The 25371-nt window shown below is 36.9% G+C and overlaps 1 long non-coding RNA gene across 1 annotated transcript; it reads left to right on the plus strand.

Annotated features, from left to right (window-relative positions):
- The first annotated feature begins 8607 nt into the window (after positions 1–8607).
- LOC136251178 (uncharacterized) lies at positions 8608–15617 on the plus strand. The gene is made up of 3 exons (XR_010698973.1): positions 8608–8727; positions 8791–9021; positions 15198–15617. It is a non-coding gene; the product is annotated as an uncharacterized lncRNA (long non-coding RNA).
- Positions 15618–25371: the final 9754 nt, after the last annotated feature.

Here is a 25371-nt window from a genome sequence, read left to right on the forward strand (position 1 = left end):
GATCGCATACATTAATTTGTATTGAAAGTTTAACCAAGCGCTCATCAAAGTTTTCACAAATACGTATATATATATCATAGTATATACCATTTGAGAGTGCACTTCAAGTTTAGTCTATTCAGCCAGTCTACCCCATTCATGCCACCATCTCTGTTTCCTTAAAACTGAAGTCATAACAGCTACCAAAGCTACATTAGTATTAGCTCATCCATCCCACTCAACCACCACACTTATACAGCAGTAAAACCCTCCAAATACAAAGGAATAGTTTTGTGTCTACAAAGGAAGCTATGGTGAATGACAATAGAAGAATTGTTGGGAATAGCACTCAATCATGACTTGAATTCATGTGTAAGACATACATGTATAGTTATACTTGATTGTAGAAATTGTATTGTTTGTTTGTGTGCACAAGAAACCTTATTTTCAATCGGTAGCTACGACTTTAATGAGAAAATTTTGTTATGCTTTAACAATAGTGTTTTAAGTTACCAAACTTTACCTGTTTTGAGTTACAAAATTTGATATGGTTGCCTGATCGGTAGTGCAATTTCTGTACAGCTAGCCTTACCCCTAGGTTAGCTAAGGTATACTTAATGACCTTATTATGTACGTAACAGACAACCCATTCATACTGTCTAGGGTTACTTTCAACTCAGAACTTGAGTCGGCCCTTGCTCACACTACTGCTCAACAAGCAGGTTGGGGATTGCACGTACCAAATAATAATGAGCTATAACAGGCATACAATGTACTGTTCTTGGTTAGGTACTTAATATAACTATATTGAACTGTAGCAACGACTAACTTTCCATTACTTTAAAATCACATGCATGCAATGATGCGACTGGACACAAGTCAGTGAAATGACAATATTGGTATTGATAATGTGAACTACAAAACTTTGTCAAAAGGAACATTATCACATATACATAACATCTTACTCCTATTGCTATTGGATAACATATATGTGTGCACATGATCACAACCACTACAAACTGGTGCCACTAATACACACTTTACAATACAGACATACCCGTATTGGTCCCAGAAGCATACAGGATCTGGTGAAAGAGTGATAATGACATTCGGTCACTATAGCAGACTTTCATAAAGTTATCTAATAAGGGGTTGTTGTCATTTTGAACAGATGAAATAAACACTGGTCTCATTGATCCTGGTTGGGACAGCTGTGGTGATATTAACTCAATAAATTTTCAGCTGTCTTGTCAAAATGATTGTTACTGAATCCAACAAAAAAGAGGTTTTGTTGCAGGAACATGTTCAACACGGCTTCCCTTCAGCAGACATGGAATCATTAGCATCATGAGCTAGAAAGTCAAACACAACAATTTTGGACTGTGAAAACATTCCATAGGTGTGTAACAAGCTATTAGGCCAGCCACCATTTCCAAGTACATTAGAAGTCACATCATTTTCAGTCAAACTAACTGACATGAGGCCTAGCACTTGCTCCAATACTTCTGTATAACATGTTGTTGCTAGCAAAGCACCTTTCTGGTTCATGGCTAAGAACTGCAATGCATCGGTAGTGGTTAATATACATTGTTTGCCCAAAAACATATTAATTATCCTAAAGAAACAATCTCGGTGATAGCTATATTGCAATATTTAATTAATTAACAGACATTTAGCTATCATAGTAGCTACATCAAGCGCATCCTGAAAATAGTGAACACAGTACCTAACATACGACAGAAAATTTTGATGAAAGAAAATTCAGTTAAAACTTGTAGTTGTAGAGTAATTTGTATTGTAACTGTATTATTTATTTATTTTTTTTGCAACATTTTTGTGCTTTCCAGTAAAAAAAAAAAAAAAAAGTCAAGTTAAAACTTGTCAATGTTTAATTTGTCAAATATCCACAAGCATAGACGTAGGCCTAATCGGCGGGGAGGGGGGCTGTGGGCTATAGCCCCCACGATAATTTGACTAGTCAGTTAGGCCACTACAAATAAATTCTCTGTTTCCTGTCCTGGACTCAGGCATATTTGCATGCGGGCGGGCGGTCCATTTCCATTATTTCATTATAAGATTGGCTAGCTTTTCAAGCCATTATTTGCCTGGCACAGCCAAAAAGGCTGCATAAAAGCATGCTTAAGCTTGTTCCTTCCTTTATAAGTTGCAAAAATAACACAAGCGTAAAATTTGTGCTGACTTGATAGCACTACTGACACGTGAGCTGACACTGTTTCAAGATAGCTTTACTGAACCTATCAGTATGCAAGTATAACCGGAAATAATGGAAGAATACGGAATAATGGAATATTTAGAGCTGGCAGTAACCAGATGCGGGCGGTGGATGGGAAACAGAGAATTTATTTGGAGTGGCCTTAAGTACTCAACAATCTACCTACCACCAACAATTCAGATTACTATATAATCACCTTCTAACCAATCAGCAATCCATAGAGTAGTTATGAAACTATCTACCTGCAGACCCAACTCCTCAGCAACACTTTAGAGTGACGATCGTGATAAGCGCCTCTAAAATTATTTTTCGTGTTCAGCAGTGTTGTTTGTATTTAACATAAAAGTAATCTACACAAGTAAGTATACACACTACTGGCATGATTTTTACACACTGAAATTTAATTTCAGAGCAATACCCAACATTATCAAGAATGCTTTTTTTACAGAAAGAATGGAATGAGCTGCCACCATCTAGTTATGACAAACTCCTGGACCAACATTTATTATTGGATGTATATCAGCACATTGCTGTCTTTCCAATATAGCATAATCATAATCAATAGTTTTTAATTTTTTTCTGGGGAGCATACCCCCAGACCCCCTATCTAGTTTAGCAGGCTTTCATGCTTTACATATTCAACTATCATTTTATCTTTACCATTGCCTAGCCCCCCAACCACGAGGTGCTAGCTACGCCTATGATGTCAAGAGCCTGTAAAAGTACATGTTCAGATCTATGACTTTTTTAATTTTCATCAGCATTAAGCTAATTCGTAAAAGCTGATGAAGTATGGACTTATCAACTTTTCCTTCCATCAAAATTTCCTTCTGCATGGTAGTTTCCAGGATGAGCGTACTGATCACACATGCCATTTGTCACCAATGTGACACTATTATTGTTAACAACAATCACAATTGAAGTGGTTGGATTTACTTTTAATAACTTTCTGTGTATACTGAAACACGTCATATTCATGAGTCTGTGTACTGAGGTCCACATTATAATGTATTATAATTATGTGTGCACACCGTAACCTATACTATGTGTTATTTGTCCATTGCTTACAAGTCATAACCAAAAAACCATACAGTATGATAGTACTGTATAGTAGGGACCACAAAGGAGTAGGCGTGGCCCACAAAATAATTTCACCCATAAAACAGCCTCAATTTCCCCTGACGACAATGAGGCAGTATTGGTTAGGTAAAGCTAAGCCCAAAAAAGCTTTCAGATCGACCCGAAACGCTTTCAACAAGTTGCTACGGGATTTTAAAAATAATTTATTTAAGGGAATTTTCTACTGACTGACTAAGTAAGTAACTGACTGACTGATGCCTTCAGACAAACATAACTTGATAACGGCTAAGGCTATGGGCTTGATTTTTTCACTGTTCGACGTCGCTTTGGCCCGACAGGTGCCTTTTGGCATACCGGAGTATGTACAATGCATTCTTCATGGACTCACCAGTGTCCTCCTTCGTGTCCCATTCATCTTTGCCGACAGCGAAAAGTGTTGATTAGGCAATAGCACTTGATGGCTTCCCTCTGTAATGGAAATCGTCCATATTATTTGTCATAGCGGTTATTTTGATAGCATGCAGAGGTGCTTTCAAACAGCTCTTGATTTGTACTGCTGTGTAACGGGTTGAACATAGCCGACAATGAAGCGTAATGGATACTTCACTTTTCAGACGATTATTGATATAACTGGGGCATGTGGCACAATTTCTTTTGGTGTGCGTGGATTGCAGAGGTGCTTTTCGAACAGTTCTTGATTTGAAATACTGCGTAACGGGTTGAACATAGCTGACAACGAAGCGTAATGGATACTTTGCGTTTTAGACGATAATTGGGGCACGTGGTGCCATTTCAGATGCAGTATGTGTGGGTTCACCAGTCATAATAATTATTTACAAAAAAAAAGTTAACAAACAAGTACACAGAAAAATTTGGAAATTTTAACTGGAGTAGGGACCATAGCACATCGATAAAAAGTTCTGAAACAAGCTGGATTAGTGCACGATATTAAATTACAGTGAAACAATAAGAAGTGTTATATCCCTACTGTGCATTTCCATTATGGTATCTTGAGCACAGTAGGGACATAACACTTCTTATTGTTTTACTGTGATTTAATATCGTGCACTACTCCAGCTTGTTTCAGAACTTTTTATCAATGTGCTATGGTCCCTACTCTAGTTGAAAATTCCAAAATTTTCTGTGTACTTGTGTACATATGATCCCATTTTTCAGTCAGTGTTGGTTCTGTAGCTTATTGTGATCTGACCCTGGTAATTGCTAGGAGCTATTACATTGTCACAAATAATTAAGGGATAATTTATACTGTATGCATGATAATGACCACTTAATGTTTGTTACCCGTTGTGATGTAACTAGTGACATCTTTATTGAATGCTTTTCAACCCGGTTTTAGAAGATTATGTATAACTTATGTAACTATACACCAATCAGTTGTGTACACTCAGTTACACTTGTTAGACATTATGGAGTCTTTGTAATTACCTAATGGTTGTGTTTCATCGGTTGCATTACATTAAAGGCTTGTGGTCGATGAAATATATTCCCCACGTGTCATGTGAGGTTGGTGGATTTCATCAACTACCACCTATCTGTCATAACCATCATTAGGTGGCAGATAAAAGATTATTGTCAAGTTGTCCATGGTAAGCAATAATACAAACCAAACTGAGGTTACATGGGCAGGATTATTATAAGATTATCAGATGGTTGCTTGGATATGATGATTTTATGTGTGGATGACTTGGATTACAGATGGAGCTGGGAGGCTGACAGTGGTCACAACATTACTATTCTACCTAGCACACACAAGGGATGGATTACACAGTTAGTGTTTTGGTTAGTTAACAGCACAGTTATTTATCTGGTTGCCAATTATTGCATTATTGATGTAATAATATGCAAAATTGCATATTATTACATCATAGCATATAACATTTAAGTACTTTTAAAATTGCATTTACAATTTTAAGAAGTAATTTGTGTTATACTAATGTACATCGTTGGTTAAGTTCCACCACAACAGAGAGTATTCTATGCGGTGTATCATGAGTGAGTGTTGGTTTAAAATTAATGGAAGGATGATATAATTTTGTGAGTGTGTGGGAAATTTGTAGCAGCCAAAGATTGTCATAACTGTCTTGGGTTGTATTGTATATTTTGACACATAATATGTACCTGCAACTGCTGAGGAAGAGTGCTGAGTGAACTTTTAACACTATTATTTTAGCCTGATAAGGTATTTGTGGATAAAAAAAAAGTTTGCTTGTCATCTGTATGTTATGAGCCATTTTACTTCATTGCTATCCCTACATGAAGGCTTAATAAAGGATTCAGTTGGCCAAATTGTTGACCATGTAAGGGCTTCTCAATCAGGGACCATTTTCAATACTCTGTTATTCATGCTGACTCTACTTCCTGAATGGCTTTATTAAAAAAAAAACAAAGCCATCTCCAAACATTTACTCAAATATGTCAAATGTTGTGATTTTAAAAGAGGTATATATAATAATTTCATTATCATGTACATAGATAATGCATAATCATGTACAGATGGTAATATGAACATCATGTGTCATGTGCGTAATATGTTGCATATTTATTTTTTTAATTTTTTAATTTTATTAATGCTTTACAGCACAAGTGCTGAAGGTCTGTAGGACACCTGGTCCTACAGCCTGCTCAAAGACATTAGCTACATAAGGTGTGTTTGAAAAGTTGCAGAAAGGAGAAAAAATCCATGACTGGACCTCGAACCTGCAGCCATCTGATGTACGCTCGAACGCTTACAGGAGTCTACCAAGCGGTCAGGATGTTTTCTCCTTGTTATTTTTATGTAATTATATAGGAATTCTAGAGAGTGACTCATTATCTGTAGGTACCCCAAGTAGAACCAAATGGACACTAGTTAATTTATTAATGCTTGTGAATTGTTCACTGCAAATTGTTCACGGTGGACAAATTTTGTGGATGTGGTATGTTGCCTTAATTGATCAGACAACTTTAATTTTTTGCAGGTGTTAGTGTTGTTGCTTTTTAAAAATTCATGAGCATTGACCTTTGTGTGATCAAGTACACTAGAAGTGTCTGTCAAGTTTCCTAGTTCCATTAAAGTTATTGTTTATCCAACTAAAATTATCTTATACCATGAAACAGGTATTATTGCAGTATTTATAAATATTTGTCATGAAATTGCATGGTTGAGTGTCACGTTCTTCACATTTTAATGTCAACACTTAAATGTTAATGTTAGTAAATACTTGTATAGGCTTGGTGTGTACAAGACATCTAATTAGGAAATTGCACATTATGCAATAGTTCTGTAATCTGTGGTTCTGATTATTAATTTTGTTGAGTTGTGTAACTGTGTCTAATGTGACCATTTACTGGTCATACTGTAATTTGATTTATGTTCGTGCAAAAAATTTTCGTGATAAAAGTTTCATGTAAAAATATTTTCGTATGATTTACGTAAATGACTGTTCTATTAGAGTAGTTCAATCTTGTATAAAAATGTTTGTGCAAGAAATTTTCATAAAAAATTTTGCATACAAAAATTATTTCACAACAAAAAAAAAAGCAAATTAGCTACGGTACTCTTTTTTTTCAGTGCAAAACTGTTATGATACTAGTGTATCTTTTAATTAATCTATTATGTATATATATATGTGACTGGGTCTGCGAAAACAGGGCATGTGGGCACAAACCACACCCCATCACTCTACAGGTAATAGCTCAGTATTCGAAAAGTATATTTCCATTCTGTAACTTGCATCATGATGCCAATTAAATGCCTAATAAGAGCTGAAAATTGCAATGCCATAGCATAATGGTACAAAATGTTATGAGTGATGAAAGTGTGAAAAAGTAGGCAAAAATCATGTGCCCACATGCCCTATTATCGCAGGCCCGGTCACATATATGGCTGCATGGAGAGAACACAGACACTCTAAAAGCACGTTATAAAGTGAAATGAAGACATTATGTAGCTTGTTTCATATTGTCAGACAAGTTTATTATTTTAGTCAAAGCATTAGGTAAGTTCTTGCTATCAGTTCATACAAGTTCAGTACTGGTTAATTCCATGAATGCTGTAATACACCATGTTTACAGTGTGTCTTTTAAGTACAATTATGTCCAACAAGAACATGTCATAATCTACTGTACAGAGTTACATTATAAATGATATGACTGTAGTGGCTATAATGTTTACCCCAATAGAATAAATAGTCCTTGGTGTGGATTATCCAGGCTGTTCCATTCTGTAGAAATTGTTGTACTTCATTATAGGCCACATATACATACATAGACAGTTAACATAATAAAGTGATACAACTTCACATGACAGCTGGCTATTTTCATGATAACATGTGACCTAGTTGTTTCTAGTTAGTACATCAAGTTGTAAAACTGGTCGCTATCTTAACAATCACATGTAGTCACATGTAAGGTTCTTGTAGTCTGATAAACTTGATGTCAAAGTGAAGCTGTTATGGTTTATTGTTTCTTGAGGTTTTATAAATAATATGTGTTTCCTTAATGCCATATGTATAGTAGAACTTGTTGTTTGTGTAGCTGGAACTGATAAGAAAGTTGTGGGATATTTAGCTTTGGACTATTTGATCTCACTCAGCCATTTTGCTACTTTAACACACCTGTAATCATCTAGCTATTGTCTCATTCGTCTGTCATACAAGATATAAATAGTAACTTTTGTAGCTTATCAAACAAACAGAGTAGTCAAGTAACTACTCTAATAGAGCAATCAAAGCTACAGCTTATAGTCACCATATTTGCCCTATAGTTAGCTATAGTTTAAGCATTGGATTTATTGCAATTGCTAGCTTAAAATCCGATCTCAGAGCTTCTAAAATCTCAAAATTTTCTTGAGAAATGTCATCAAATGCCTTATTTAACTATACTAACTTTCAGAAACCCCCTTTTTAAAAATACTAGATCCACCACTGCTGATACATATTATAGTTGTTATAGATATCTTTCATCTTGACCAACACCTTACATGACCAGGTGATACCAGACAAGATGAAAGTATATAGTGTATGTATGATAATAGTCAAAAGCAAATCAAAATTTGTTAAACAAGTTAACAATAGCTCTCCTTAATTCTTGTTCTATTGAGATGATATAATAACATCCAATGTATGTATATGGTACAGTTGGTCATATATGGTGTACAACATGCAAGTCAACAGGTTATTCATTGTCTTTTTAGTTAACTATATATATATATATAATATAGCTTCTCAATTTTGTGTTCACGACATTAATTTTGCAATTATCATTGCTTGTGTTCCATTGTGGAAAGTTACAAACAAATACACTTACTATTTGTAAATTGATCCCATGCAGGCTGTGTGGGCACTTGCCTAGATTGGAAGTTACCTAGAAATCAAGTCATCACCTGGCCTGGGCTTTTCTGCATTCAACAAAGAGATTCTTACTCAAAACGCCATGTATGTTTGGTGGCTTGCCTTACTTCCTTTTTTGCTAATTGTTACCCTGAAATCTACTACTAGATGAGCTCAAAGATGATACATCACCTGATTTTGGAAACCGTCAATGTATGTACATGAATTGATTGTAAGGTATACATTTCAATGTAGTGCACCAAACACTATGAGTTTGAAATTTTACCATGAATACAGCTAATTATATGTTTAACTCACTTTAAGTCCATAGCAAGCTGGCTACTGATATAACTGTGGAGTCTCCAACCTTCTGAGTCATGACCACCAGTGCTACTCAAAGTGAGCAAAATACATGTGGATAACATCTGGACAAGGGTTTCCATATAGCCTCATGTTCCAACCAGCCAGTGGCATTCTAAAGGTGCTAGAGCATTCTCAGTGGCTGGCACACATCTATACTTGTGAAAAACAGCCTGAGCATGACTGTGTGTAGTGTACATGACTATTATTCATAGTGAAATGTTGATTTCAGTGTGATGTGTGCAAGATCACATTATACGTTGCAATGTCATTGTCTACCTTAGAGATGATTCAGTCTAGACCAGTATTGAGTCTGTTATCTTTACAAACTATATGTATTGTAATATTAATTGTGTGACTGCCAGTACATGCAGAACTACAACTGGTGTCCATTTAAATATTGATAACTATCATAGTCCTTTATTTAGCCTGGAGACTCCATATTAGCCTATGACCTGCTTGGCAATTTGCTGTTGATACCCACAGATTCCATCAAGGTGCACATGACTCAGTGAAAATCATCAATAACTTTACACCACAGCAATCACTTGGACTGCTTTTCACAAGAAGATTTCCAGAGAAGTGTGCCAGCCACTAGAAATTCCTTTGGCCAGCTGAATCACAAGACTGAGGTAGTGTGGACACCATTGGACAGTTGTCCAGGTGTGTGTTTGCCTTCCCAATTGAGCTATACTGGATAGAAATGTTTAAATTCAGTGTGTATTTCACAATCTACGTATGGATAGGTGTACACTGATGTTTTCCCTAAATTTGGTCACATCTGTTGCTATAGGTTTACAAAAAACACTTACAAGTCTCTGATGTAACATAAGGGTTTCTTCACACATATCAGATTCCACGTACTGACATGAAAATACATTTATTAACTTGTCATTTCCTAATTTATTTAATGCCAGACAAATAGTACTTTCAGATAGGAAATCTAGTAGGACGTTAGTCTCAGACCTCTATTCACACTAAATCCAGTCACCTAATTTTTGTTTTATTACTGCCAACACAGCACAATCACATTCAGTTCAGTTGACAAAGAATAATTAAAAGAAATAACTTGAGGTACAGACACATTAATTATGACTCTAATCGTTGTTTACCATTCAACATGGAATATTTACAGTCAATATTTGTGACCGGATCTGTGAAGAGGGGTCTTATAGCCTTTCCAAATTTCCAAGTTTGATGAACATCATGTGTTTAACCTATTGTCTCATCCAGGAATAGTGCTATGTTAGGAGTGTAAAGTGACCAGATTTCAGGATGGTACTATACTCACAAGTCAAGCTATTGTTACATGCAATTGGAAAGGCTATCAGACCCCTTTTCGCAGATCCGGTCACATTTTACTTATTGCACCTTTATAGTCTAGAGAATTATCTACATTAATTAGTACTCAGATTTCTACCTGGTTTGTATTTTTTATTATTAGCACTTTTCAGTAAGAGTCTGACAGCAAATTGTGCTGCAGCATGATGGTATTGTATAGCTACATGACTTGAGTACCGAGGAAGTTTGATTTTATACTATAAGCAAGAAATTTAATGTGGAATTACACATATGGATGGATTAAGGATTGTTTACTTCTGATCTTATTATCCTGCTAGGAGTGACCTTTATTTGAGTGATATTTCTATACATAAAGACAATGTGATGAAATGATACTTTATCAGACTTTTTTTAATAGGCGGTAATAAATTAATCAGTACCTGAATAGTTAATTTAAGAAGTTATTATGCTTGTCATGTGTGGCCAAGTAATTTAATTTTTAGTGCCAAGTGTACATCCAAACATGTAATGTATGTGTTTTACAACTAATACCCACCTCATCATCATTTTAAAATAGAAAGATTATTCACTATGGCTGAGTATACATGCAGCATAGTAATTGTAACATTGCCATGTACATATGTGTATAATTATAACATTACACTTTAGCAGATAAATAGTTTGGTTTTTAGTTATTGTTTCACGATCATATGCAAGCAGACATGATAGAGTTTGGATCTGAAGGAAATCCTAATACGTAAGTTACTAAGGTTTTACATTTCTGAGTAAATCAAGTGTGATGATGTAACTTTTGTTGCCTGCATGGGAACAACAACGTTATGTTTGTTACATACATACATACATACATACATACATAACACATGCACAGTTACAAGGAAATCAAAATGCTTTTAGTTCAGCAGTGTTGGGTAAGTGTTGTTATGGTGGCAATTACAGTAGCTATGTGCTACATATATAGCTACTTCCCATAACAACCACAAGTTGTACTTTTAACTTCCTGTCTGAGAAAACCAGTGTTATGACTCATGACAGCAGGTTTGATTTTTCACCACAAACACAAAGCTATGTTAATATACATGTACAATAGTATTAAATTTCACTGTCTGATAAGCCAGAGTTAAGTGATTTGGGGAGCTGCATGAGTGGTTGGAGGCCAGGATGGGACTTGGGAATGGCTGTGTGTGGCTGTACAGATTGGTGCTTTAGAATAGTGAAAGACTTGTGCTGTTGTAAATTTTCTCTCATTGTATCCAGTTTTGAGCCCTTGATAGTTCATGCATGCATACATAACCCAGCTTTATTTATCCCCATGTGTATTTCTCTGTGATTTTGAAAACAATCCTTTGCCCTCTTCACCATCCCTGCCCAACATCCTTATTGGAACATACCTAATACACATGAAAAAAAAACTATTTAAAATGATGAGCTTGTACAGTGCCGAAAGGTAAGGAGTTGGTGTACTTAAAATTGGTGCATGTGTAGCCCTAATGATTGATGAGCTACAGCATTCTAAATACCTAAAACTGGAATCTCTCAAATAATAGGTGCCAAAAACAGTTTCCCAGAGACAGTCACACATTTTTATAGATAATTAGTACACATTGAATCTATTTACACGTACAAACTTAATTGTACACACTGAGTCATTATGCATATTAATACGCACGATCCATTTTGGTTGCTAAGTGCTTACGGTAAACTCTTCTCTTGAGATATATAGAGCTAAAAAGTACTGGGGCCAAAAATTTGTATACTAAATAACCTGTCTATTAGGACCACCTGTTTAATAGAGTCAGAAAATTATTCAAATGCAATTTATCAGGCAGGATATAAGTATGTCCTGGTGTATACATATGCACAATCCTGTTAACAAGGAAATTCCATGCTGATGCTATATATGTATATATCCTTACAGGTTGAACAATGTTCATGAAGTTGGAATAACCAGCTAGCTACATGGCTTACTATGTTATGATATGGTAAACTGATGGCAATGCTTAAATATCATACTTTTCAGGTGACTAGCAACAATGCCATGTTTTAAAAGAATTGTTAAAAAACACTAAAATATTTATATCCAATTCCATGCAGCTTTTCTAGTGTACTTTTCTAGTCTTAAGTTTTTGAGAAGCAATCTGAAAAGATGATGAAGCAATGCACACAATAAAAAACACAAAAAATAAATACACAAAAAAAATAATTCACTACATAATTTAGCTTCACTTACTGCCAAAGAAACTTCACTGGCAGCAGGCTGTGGTCTACGGCAAGAAGATCTTGCATCTCTTAAACACATAATCATTAAGAAACTCAAGTGGCAGTGAAGCCAACAAATCATCTGGTTATAAGACTGATGTAGTCTGTTGACAAAAAGGAGTCCAGTTGTCTGTTAGTGTAAAATGCCACCACTGGCAGCAGAAACACAAGTGGTGTAAGGTTCCATGTTGTTCAACATGCAAAAGGGATGCCAGATGGAAACTCCTCAAAAGAGGCACCCTCTGAACTGTATACCCCTTGTCACTTGTCCATGACACATTAGTATTAGTGGATACTTCAACTGGTACTCAGGTATCGAGGCGGTTCCACTGCAGTCAGTTATAGTTACACTAAAGCCATAATATCAAAAAATGATGAAATCATTGAATTAATTGACTCAGACTTGATCACACACACCCGTACTGTAACTTGGTAACTGTAGGACATCAGTGTTTAATGAAATCTCTTAATGGTCAATTAGATTCCATCTGTTGTCTGTATACCGCCTGTGTACCCATCTCTTCCTCAAGTGTATGCATACTTGAGGAAGAGATGGGTACACAGATGGTACATATATCAGTAGACAACAGATGGAATCTAATTGGCCATGAAGAGGTTTAATTAAACACTGACGTCCTACAATACAGTTACCAAGTTACAGTAAAGGTGTATTATGATGATGTCTAAGCCAATTAATTTTATCAGCAGCATAATCTTTATAGCAATGTACTGTTTTTTGTCTTAGGCATTTATAATTTATAAAGTAAACCACCTGTCTTGTAATTTATTTGCTCTCAATAACCAAGTTTCAACATGATAGCTGTTGTAATGGGACCACTATTGAATATTCACGGTTATGTTTGCCATGTAGGTAACTTAGCCACTTCTTGTTGTGGAATGCATGAATACTGTGTGTAATTGTTGTATAGCTTTGTCCCACATTTAGCTACGTTATGCTTTATAATCGCATTGCTTTTTTTTACAGCTACAATGAAATATTGCAACATCTTGTCTACATCCCAGAAACAAGCAACGTACTTGGTCAGTACTTCAATTTGTGTACGCATGTGTATGTGCAGAAGCCCACATAGTTGTAACATCAATGGGTACCTCAAATTCCAACTGCCCATGTCTCACATAGTGGGTGAAGGTCCTGGTGGGGCCTTGGGTGCCCACACCTTCACCTGTGAGAAATATGGCACAGCCTCCTGTGTGTTACTAGGTCTTCCCCAGGAAGAGTTTGCTGTGCTGACTCATAGCACCTGAGTAGCACACAGGTGTCCCAGTGCTAGTACACTGGGCAGGCGTGACCGTGCTAGCACAGCAACTGAAGGCTTTGCTTTGTGCATGTGTGTGTTGTGTATGTGACCTGCAGTTCGAATCCTGGGGTTGGAGGGATTTTTTCCTTACTTTGGCCCCTTTTCTGTTACACCTTATCAGTCATTAAATCAGTCATTAAGTCAAGTCATTATGTCTAAGTCCTTGAAAATAGGTTAGGTAATCCTAAGGCTACAGCACATGTTGCTGTCAGACCTTCAGTGCTGGTCACTGTAAAGTGTTAATAATAATGATAGTATATGTGTGTGTGTTGTGTATGTGTGTGTGTTGTGTATGTGTGTGTGTTGTGTATGTGTGTGTGTGACCTGAATTTTCACATCCTGAGTATCAGTTACCAAACTTTGGCAGTTACAGTAGACCATGAACATCAATTTACAAAGTAGGACATGTTTCAGCTTAATAATCTTTAGTATTCACTTCCTCAAAAAAGAGTCAAAATCACCAAATATAGTAGTATCAGGTGTGTATATCAGTTCCTTGAACTACATTAACACCGGATGATCAATCAAGGTTTTTTTGTCTCTGGTATGTATGTCATTTTAGTGGTACTATTTTCTAGTGAGGATGTTTTCATGTGATTGCTCTAGCTGCGCATGCTGTACCATAAAAAATGTCAATTTCAATTCACTCACTTCCTTCCCAATACCATGTGCACTTCCTACAACAGATAAGTAAGTCTTAACGGTTATTATATCATAAAGGCTTCATTCAAACCTCTGAAGTGTGCTGTTGCAGTTTTTGATAGTTTAGCATGAGGAGGTTTTTTTGCTTTCAATGTTTATTGCACATGATCTTTACTTAAAACTTATTGGCTTGAAGGTAATGCAAGAAAATGTGCTTAGCTATAGTATATGCATAATGTGTACATATACGCTGGAGTAATAACATTATAGTCTGCGGTGTTTTATACAAGCGCCATACGTAAATGCAAGGATTTCCAGTACTATTGTATGTATTATACAGACCATATTTTGTGAATGACCCAGTGAGTAATGTGTATAACAACGCTTGTATCAAATCACAGTAAAGTTAGAAGTCAATAAGAGCTTTCAGATATTTAATTAATTCCTGCATTTGGTGGCAATATGAATGGTAGGTCTTATAATATATGTCCATCTTGAGCTTAATGATAATTGTTGTTATCTTATCAGCAAAGCCAGAGGTTATACACTCTTGTAGCTACAATGTACTATTTACAGTGTTCACCTCATACTGTAATAAGGACATCTTGAACACATAAATTAGCTTCTTATGGAGTCATTGCTTATTCGATTTGATCTAGCTACTTACATATATAACCACAAATTACTACTCCTTAGATAATGAAGTGATTGCACTGCACTAATCCAGAACTTTCCTTACACAATACAATACTCACTATGATGATTGCAGTGCTAGAAGGACATGATCACCCCTGAGAATCTGAACTCTGAACAAAGGACAAACTATCTGGTGAATGTTGCTTTAAAGTTTACTATGCATACAACACACAAAAGCCAATACAGATGTCCACCAGGTACTACTACACTGTCTGTGATAGGGAGACAGAGGACCTATGTAAATGTATGCAGGAATTTCTTGTTTGGGTGCAGTACAGTTCTGCAAGTGTAGCTAAACTTTCTTAAGATCTTGTGCACTTGTATATCCTTAGAGACACACTTTTGTTGTTGATCAAAACTTTCCTAATCCGTTAAATAATTTTGTAATAATAGTTCACTACTGTATGTAACATCACAACACAGTACATCCTTTATACTGTTTTTGGCACCAGCTAGCAGCACAGGTCACATCAAGACACACGGTAGTGTGTCGTGCGGCCCAAGAAGCCGGCGCGCCACACCGTGAGTATATTGACAGGAAGAACGAAAACGTCATTTTCACACCTTTGTATCTCGGTGATCACTTATCTGATTGGAACCAAATTTGCTACACAGTTGCCCGCCAGCCAAGGGAGTCTACATTCCAAATTTGAAGGAAATCGTTCTAGCCATTTCCGAGATACGAGCTGCCAAAGTTTCGTTTTTTTTTCTTCGTTTTTTTCTTCTTCTTCGTCTTTTCGCACACTTGCAAAAATTGCTATAACAAGCAAACGCGTACTCCGATCGCCTTGAAATTTGGCACACAGAAAGGGGGTCCAAAGGCGAATCCTAGCATCAACTTTGGTACAAATCCGATGAATGGTTCAGGAGTTATGACCGATTATTCGCGTAAAACAAGATCGATTTGTTGTCACGCCTACAGGGTAAACCGCTTCATGGAATGAGTTGAAAATTGCTATGTAGATGGAGTAACCATCGTAGGAGTGCCTTTTGGTGGTTTGAAAGGAATCGAGATAAAGACCACGGAGATATGACACAAAACCCAACCTGTGTTACAATTACGCGATCGATTTTTATGAATAAAAAAGTATTAGTTTTCACGCCTACTAGGCAAACCGCTTAGAGCAATGAGCTGAAAATCGGTGTATAGCTGGAATAATCTTCATAGAAAGTCCTTGCAGTAGTACAGAAGAATCGGATTACAAACCACTGAGTTATGATTCGAAAGCCAACTCCGTGTAGCAAATGCGAGATCGAGATACTCTAATAGAACAGTCACCCTAATAGAGCATTCGGCTAATTTATTTACTCCATTATAGAATTTTATTACATCACAAGTTATTCTGTAGGAAGTTCAGCTGCAAACAGTTAATCTTATAGACAGTTCAGCAAGAAGACAGTCACCATGTGGAGAGTTAAGCAAATATACCACTATAGAGATTCAGAACATTACAAGTCACACTGAAGAAAGTTCAGCTATAAACAAGTCATGCACTGTGTAGAGAATTCAGCTACAATTAAGTCACTCTCTAGAGAATTCAGTTACACAGAATTCTGCTACACACAAGTCACTGTGGAGAGAGTTCAGCTACAAACAAATTACCCTTTAGAGTGATCAGCTACAAACAAAACACTTTGTAGGGTGTTCAACTGCAACAAATCAATTACCTTTAGAGCGATCAGCAATGAACAAATCAACACAAATCTACCTGTAGAGAGATCAGCTAGAAACAAATCACCCTGAAGAGAGTTCAGCTACAAAAATCACCCTGTAGAGACATCAGCTAGAAACTAGACACAATGTAAGGAGTTCAGCTACAAGCAATCACCCTGTAGAGAGTTCAGCTAAAACAAATCAACCTGCAGAGAGATCAGCTACAAACAAATCACCTTATAGAAAGTTCAGCTACAAACAGATTACTTGTAGAGAGATCGGCTACAAACAAATCAACCTGCAGAGAGATCAGCTATATACACACAAATCAACTTGTAGAGAGATCAGCTACAAACAAATCACCCTGTAGAGAGATCAGCTAGAAACTACACACAATGTAAGGAGTTCAGCTACAAACAAATCACCCTGTAGAGAGATCAGCTACAAACTAGACACAATGTAAGGAGTTCAGCTACAAGCAAATTACCCTGTAGAGAGTTCATCTACAAACAAATCAACCTGTAGAACAATCAGCTAGAAACAAATCACCCTGAAGAGAGGTCAGCTACAAAAAATCACCCTGTAGAGAGATCAGCTAGAAACAAATCACCCTGAAGAGAGGTCAGCTACAAAAAATCACCCTGTAGAGAGATCAGCTACAAACGAATTGCCCTGTAGAGAGATCAGCTACAAACAAATCAACTTGCAGAGAGATCAGCTACACACAAATCAACTTGTAGAGAGTTCAGCTACAAACAAATTACCCTGTAGAGAGATCGGCTACAAACAAATCAGCCTGTAGAGAGTTCAGCTAAAACAAATCAACCTGCAGAGAGATCAACTACAAACAAATCACTTTATAGAGAGTTCAGCTACAAACAAATCTCCCTGTAGAGAGATCAGCTAGAAGAAGTTACCTTGTAGAGGGTTCAGCTTCAAACAAATCACCCTGTAGAAAGATCAGCTAGAAGAGGTCACCTTGTAGAGAGTTCAGTTACAAAAAAACCACCATGTAGAGAGCTCAGCTACAAACTAGTGACCTTGTAGAGACATCAGCTAGAAGAAGTTACCTTGTAGAGAGTTCAGCTACAAAGAAACCATTCTTTAAAGAGCTCAGCTGCAAACAAACCACCTGTACAGAATTCAGCTACAAATAAATCACCCTGTAGAAAGATGAGCTAGAAAAAGTTACCTTGTAGAGAGTTCAGTTACAAAGAAACCACCATGTAGAGAATTCAGCTACAAACTAGTGACCCTGTAAAGACATCAGCTAGAAGAAGTTACCTTGAGAGAGTTCAGCTACAAAGAAACCATTATTTAAAGAGCTCAGCTGCAAACAAATCACCTATACAGAATTCAGCTACAAACAAATCACCATGTAGAGAGATCAGCTAGAAGAAGTTAACTTGTAGAGAGTTCAGCTACAAAGAAACCATTATTTAAAGAGCTCAGCTGCAAACAAATCACCTGTAGAGAGTTCAGCTACAAACAAATCACCCTGTAGAGAGATCAGCTAGAAGAAGTTACCTTGTAGAGAGTTCAGCAACAAAGAAACCACCATGTAGAGAGTTCAGCTGCAAAGAAATTACCCTGTATAAAATTCTGCCACGAGCAAATTGCCCTGTAGAAAGATCAGTTAGAAGAAGTTACCTTGTAGAGAGTTCAGCTACAAAGAAACAATTCTGTAAAGAGCTCAGCTGCAAACAAATCACCTGTACAGAATTCAGCTACAAACAAATCACCCTGCAGAGAGATCAGCTAGAAGAAGTTAACTTGTAGAGAGTTCAGCTACAAAGAAACCATCATTTAGAAAGTTCAGTTACAAACAAATCTTCCTGTAGAGAGATCAGCTAGAAGAAGTTACCTTGTTGAGAGTAAAGCTACAAACAAATCACCCTATTGAAAGATCAGCTAGAAGAAGTCACCTTGTAGAAAGTTCTATTACAAAGAAACCATCATGTAGAGAGTTCAGCTACAAACTAGCCACCTTGTAGAGACATCAGCTAGAAAAGCTACCTTGTAGAGAGTTCAGCTACAAAGAAACCATTCTGTAAAGAGCTCAGTTGCAAACAAATCACCTATACAGAATTCAGCTACGAACAAATCATCCTGTAGAGAGATCAGCTAGAAGAAGTTACCTTGTAGATAGTTCAGCTACAAACAAATCACGCTGTAGAGAGATCAGTTAAAAGACATTACCTTGTAGAGTGTTCAGCTACAAAGAAACCATCATGTAGAGAGTTCAGCTGCAAAGAAATCACCCTGTAGAAAATTCTGCCAGAAACAAATTGCCCTGTAGAAAGATCAGTTAGAAGAAGTTACCTTTTAGAGAGTTAAGCTACAAAGAAACCACCTGTACAGAATTCAGCTACAAACAAATCACCTGTACAGAATTCAGCTACAAACAAATCACCTGTAGAGAGTTCAGCTACAAACAAATCTCCCTGTAGAGAGATCAGCTAGAAGAAGTTACTTTGTAGATAGTTCAGCTACAAACAAATCACCCTGTAGAAAGATCAGTTAGAAGAAGTTACTTTGTAGAGAGTTCAGCTACAAAGAAACCATTCTGTAAAGAGCTCAGCTGCAAACAAATCACCTGTAAAGAATTCAGCTACTAACAAATCACCCTGTAGAGAGATCAGCTAGAAGAAGTTACCTTGTAGATAGTTCAGCTACAAAAAATCTCCCTGTAGAGAGATCAGCTAGAAGAAATTACCTTGTAGAGAGTTCAGCTACAAAGAAACTATCATGTAGAGAGTTCAGCTGCAAAGAAATCACCACTGTCCAAATTTCAAGGCAATAGCTTATTGCTTTCCAATCTGAAGTTATCAATTGTCAAAGTTGGCAAATTGGATGTGTGTGGAAGACCCCTTTTCGCAAATCCGATCACATATGTATTATATATATAATTTGTACATTTACTGATAAAATATTTAAAGTACATCTACTTCATCTTTTCGTCTTCCTGTAGTAAAGAAAAAAAACATAAGTTAAAAAAGTCCCAAAGCTGGCCATAGGCCGGCTTTGGGGTATACAAATACAAAAAGAAATGAAATCTAATCCAAAACAGCCAAGCTGTAAAAAAAAGTGTGCGGCCCTCAGAAAGGCTATGGTGAAAAAAGATGTGAAATCCAAGGTGGCGGCCAAGAAATGGCTGTGATGGTAGGTTAATGGTAAAAATTTTAATAACAACAATTCAGGTGAATTTTTGTGCCGCTTCACAAAATTTACCTGAATTGTCATTATTAAAATTTTTGCCATTAACCTACCATCACAGCCATTTCTTGGCCGCCACCTTGGATTTCACATCTTTTTTCACCATAGCCTTTCTGAGGGCCGCACACTTTTTTTTACAGCTTGGCTGTTTTGGATTAGATTATATATACAGTAATTCACTTCTAGCAGTACAGGTCACATCAAGACACACGGTAGTGTGTCGTGCGGCCCAAGAAGCCGGCGCGCCACACCGTGAGTATATTGACAGGAAGAACGAAAACGTCATTTTCACACCTTTGTATCTCGGTGATCACTTATCTGATTGGAACCAAATTTGCTACACAGTTACCCGCCAGCCAAGGGAGTCTACATTCCAAATTTGAAGGAAGTCGTTCTAGCCATTTCCGAGATACGAGCTGCCAAAGTTTCGTTTTTTTTCTTCGTTTTTTTTTTTCTTCTTCTTCTTCGTCTTTTCGCACACTTGCAAAAATTGCTATAACAAGCAAACGCGTACTCCGATCGCCTTGAAATTTGGCACACAGAAAGGGAGTCCAAAGGCGAATCCTAGCATCAAATGTGGTACAAATCCGATGAATGGTTCAGGAGTTATGACCGATTATTCGCGTAAAACAAGATCGATTTGTTGTCACGCCTACAGGGTAAACCGCTTCATGGAATGAGTTGAAAATTGCTATGTAGATGGAGTAACCATCGTAGGAGTGCCTTTTGGTGGTTTGAAAGGAATCGAGATAAAGACCACGGAGATATGACACAAAACCCAACCTGTGTCACAATTACGCGATCGATTTTTATGAATAAAAAAGTATTAGTTTTCACGCCTACTAGGCAAACCGCTTAGAGCAATGAGCTGAAAATCGGTGTATAGCTGGAATAATCTTCATAGAAAGTCCTTGCAGTAGTACAGAAGAATCGGATTACAAACCACTGAGTTATGATTCGAAAGCCAACTCCGTGTAGCAAATGCGAGATCGAGATACTCTAATAGAACAGTCACCCTAATAGAGCATTCGGCTAATTTATTTACTCCATTATAGAATTCTATTACATCACAAGTTATTCTGTAGGGAGTTCAGCTGCAAACAGTTAATCTTATAGACAGTTCAGCAAGAAGACAGTCACCATGTGGAGAGTTAAGCAAATATACCACTATAGAGATTCAGAACATTACAAGTCACACTGAAGAAAGTTCAGCTATAAACAAGTCATGCACTGTGTAGAGAATTCAGCTACAATTAAGTCACTCTCTAGAGAATTCAGTTACACAGAATTCTGCTACACACAAGTCACTGTGGAGAGAGTTCAGCTACAAACAAATTACCCTTTAGAGTGATCAGCTACAAACAAAACACTTTGCAGGGTATTCAACTGCAACAAATCAATTACCTTTAGAGCGATCAGCAATGAACAAATCAACACAAATCTACCTGTAGAGAGATCAGCTAGAAACAAATCACCCTGAAGAGAGTTCAGCTACAAAAAATCACCCTGAAGAGACATCAGCTAGAAACTAGACACAATGTAAGGAGTTCAGCTACAAGCAATCACCCTGAAGAGAGTTCAGCTAAAACAAATCAACCTGCAGAGAGATCAGCTACAAACAAATCACCTTATAGAGAGTTCAGCTACAAACAGATTACCTGTAGAGAGATCGGCTACAAACAAATCAACCTGCAGAGAGATCAGCTATATACACACAAATCAACTTGTAGAGAGATCAGCTACAAACAAATCACCCTGTAGAGAGATCAGCTAGAAACTACACACAATGTAAGAAGTTCAGCTACAAACAAATCACCCTGTAGAGAGATCAGCTACAAACTAGACACAAAGTAAGGAGTTCAGCTACAAGCAAATTACCCTGTAGAGAGTTCATCTACAAACAAACCAACCTGTAGAGTAATCAGCTAGAAACAAATCACCCTGAAGAGAGGTCAGCTACAAAAAATCACCCTGTAGAGAGATCAGCTAGAAACAAATCACCCTGAAGAGAGGTCAGCTACAAAAAATCACCCTGTAGAGAGATCAGCTACAAACAAATTGCCCTGTAGAGAGATCGGCTACAAACAAATCAACCTGCAGAGAGATCAGCTACAAACAAATTACCCTGTAGAGAGATCGGCTACAAACAAATAAGCCTGTAGAGAGTTCAGCTAAAACAAATCAACCTGCAGAGAGATCAATTACAAACAAATCACCTTATAGAGAGTTCAGCTACAAACAAATTACCCTATAGAGAGATCGGCTACAAACAAATCAACCTGCAGAGAGATCAGCTACACACAAATCAACTTGTAGAGAGATCAATTACAAACAAATCACCTTGTAGAGAGATCAGCTAGAAACTACACACAATGTAATGGAGTTCAGCTACAAATAAATCACCTTATAGAGAGTTCAGCTACAAACAAATCACTCTGTAGAGAGATCAGCTAGAAACTGGACACAATGTAAGGAGTTCAGTAACAAGCAAATCACCCTTTAGTGAGTTCAGCTACAAACAAATCAACCTGCAGTGAGATCACCTACAAAAAAGCACCTTGTACAGTACAAACAAATTACCCTGTATAGAGATCGGCTACGAACAAATCAACTTGTAGAGAGATCAGCTACACACAAATCAACTTGTACAGAGATCAGCTACAAACAAATCACCCTGTAGAGAGATCAGCTAGAAACTAGTCACAATGTAAGTAGTTCAGCTACAAGTAAATCACCCTGTAGAGAGTTCAGCTAAAACAAATCAACCTGCAGAGAGATCAGCTACAAATAAATCACTTTATAGACAGTTCAGCTACAAACAAATTACCTTGTAGAGAGATCGGCTGCAAATTAATCAACCTGCAGAGAAATCAGCTACACACAAATCAACTTGTAGAGAGATCAGCTACAAACAAATCACCCTGTAGAGAGATCAGCTAGAAACTAGATACAATGCAAGGAGTTCAGCTACAAGCAAAATCACCCTTTAGTGAGTTCAGCTACAAACAAATCAACCTGCAGTGAGATCACTCACAAAAACGCACTTGTACAGAGTTCAGTTACAAACAAATCACCCTGTACAGAGATCAGGTAGAAGAATTCACCTTATAGAGAGTTCATTTACAAAGAAACCATCATATAGAGAGTTCAGCTACAAAGAAATTACCCCGTAGAGAGTTCAGCTAGAAGAAGTCACCTTGTAAAGAGTTTAGCTACAAAGAAACCATCATGTACAGAGTTGAGCTACAAAGAAACCACCTGTACAGAATTCAACTACAAACAAATCACCCTGTATAGAGATCAGCTAGAAGAAGTTACCTTGTAGATAGTTCAGCTACAACAATTCACCCTGTAGAAAGATCATGCTAGAAGAAGTCACCTTGTAGAGTGTTCAGTTACAAAGAAACCATCATGTAGAGAGTTCAGCTGCAAACAAATCACTCTGTAGAGACTTCAGCTACAAAGAAACCGCCATGTAGAGAGCTCAGCCTCATACAAACCACCTAGTAGAGAATTCAACTACAACAAATCACCCTGTAGAGAAGAAGTTACCTTGTAGAGAGTTCAGCTACAAAGAAACCACCATGTAGAGAGTTTAGCTGCAAACAATTCACCTGTAGAGAGTTCAGCTGGAAACAAATCACCCCGTAGAGAGATCAACTGGACGAAGTCACCTTGTAGAGAGTTCAGCTACAAAGAAACCATCATGTAGAGAATTCAACTGCAAACAAATCACCCTGCAGAGAGTTCAGCTACAAAAAAATCACCCTGTAGAGAGTTCAGCTAGACGAAGTCACCTTATAGAGAGTTCAGCTACAAAGAAACCATCATGTAGAGAGTTCAGCTATAAAGACACCACCATGTAGAGAGTTTAGCTGCAAACAAATCACCTGTTACAGAGAGTTCAGCTACAAAGAAACCATCCTGTATATAGTTCAGCTACATTTCAAGTCACCCAGTAGAGAGATCAGCTGCAAAAAAAATCCTGTGGGGAATAATGAGCATGTAATAAATATATGTATATAATTTGTATAATTACTAATAAAATCAAAAATAATTGAAATACTAAAATTCTTCTTTAAGTTCTTTTCTTCTTCCTGTGGTAAAGAAAAAAACACATGGGTTAAAAAAGCCCCAAAGCCAGCCATAGGCCGGCTTTGCAGTATACAAATACAAAAGGAAGTGATATCTAATCAAAAACAGCCAAGCTGTAAAAAAAGGTGCGGCCCCCATAAAGGCCATGGTGAAAAAAGATGTGAAATCCAAGGTGGCGGCCAAGAAATGGCTGTGATGGTAGGGTAATGGTTACATTTTAATAACGGCAATTCAGGTGAATTTTGTGCTGCTTGGTCTTGGCACCAAATTCACCTGAATTGTTGTTATTAAAATGTAACCATTAACCTACCATCACAGCCATTTCTTGGCCGCCACCTTGGATTTCACATCTTTTTTCACCATGGCCTTTATGGAGGCCGCACCTTTTTTTTACAGCTTGGCTGTTTTTGATTAGATTATATATACTGTATTATAATTCACTTCTAGCAATACTGGTCACATTATATATACCATAATTCACTTCTTTAAATAACAAAATATCATTTGCTAAAATCATTTCCTCAAGTATTTCACATTGTATCACTTCAGGTAAGTATCAAAAATATCTACTACCTGGATTCACTCATATGTGTACATGGTCTATCCATGTATGTGACTGAATTTGTGAAAAGGTGCCTTTTTCACACACTCCTGAGCACTGTTACAACTCTAATGTTTTATCTTGGCATTTAATTGTCCATGAGTAAAGCTACAGTATTTGGCTACACGTTGATATAAAGAAAATTGTACCCTGTAATCATGCAGTTCAAGGATTTACGTAACATTAATACTTTGGCAGCTGGCATGTAGTACATGTGGAAAGCTACAAATCCAGTCACAAGTACACTCAAAATATAATTAGACAGTATAATATTACAATTGTTAATAGTAAACAATTCTCACTTCTAACATACTATTGGTCTATTGCTAGAATTTATAATAATTATGATGCTCTATAATAATGAATACACTAGTACATACATATGCTTCATATGTACACTTATACAATTGGTGTGTGGTTGTTTTTATGGTCACTATAGATATTCTCCCAGACTAGCTAGAGGACCAGTGGTCCAAGCTATATACTAACTTACCTGGTATTATAATGGTATAATATGATATTTTGAATGAATTTTACTCTTGTGTTTGTGTACAATAACTCGATAGGCTATGCTTCAGTTGTGCAGTGCATGAAGTCACATACATGCA

Source organism: Dysidea avara, chromosome 1, assembly GCF_963678975.1.
Source record: "Dysidea avara chromosome 1, odDysAvar1.4, whole genome shotgun sequence".
Lineage (NCBI taxonomy): Eukaryota > Metazoa > Porifera > Demospongiae > Dictyoceratida > Dysideidae > Dysidea > Dysidea avara.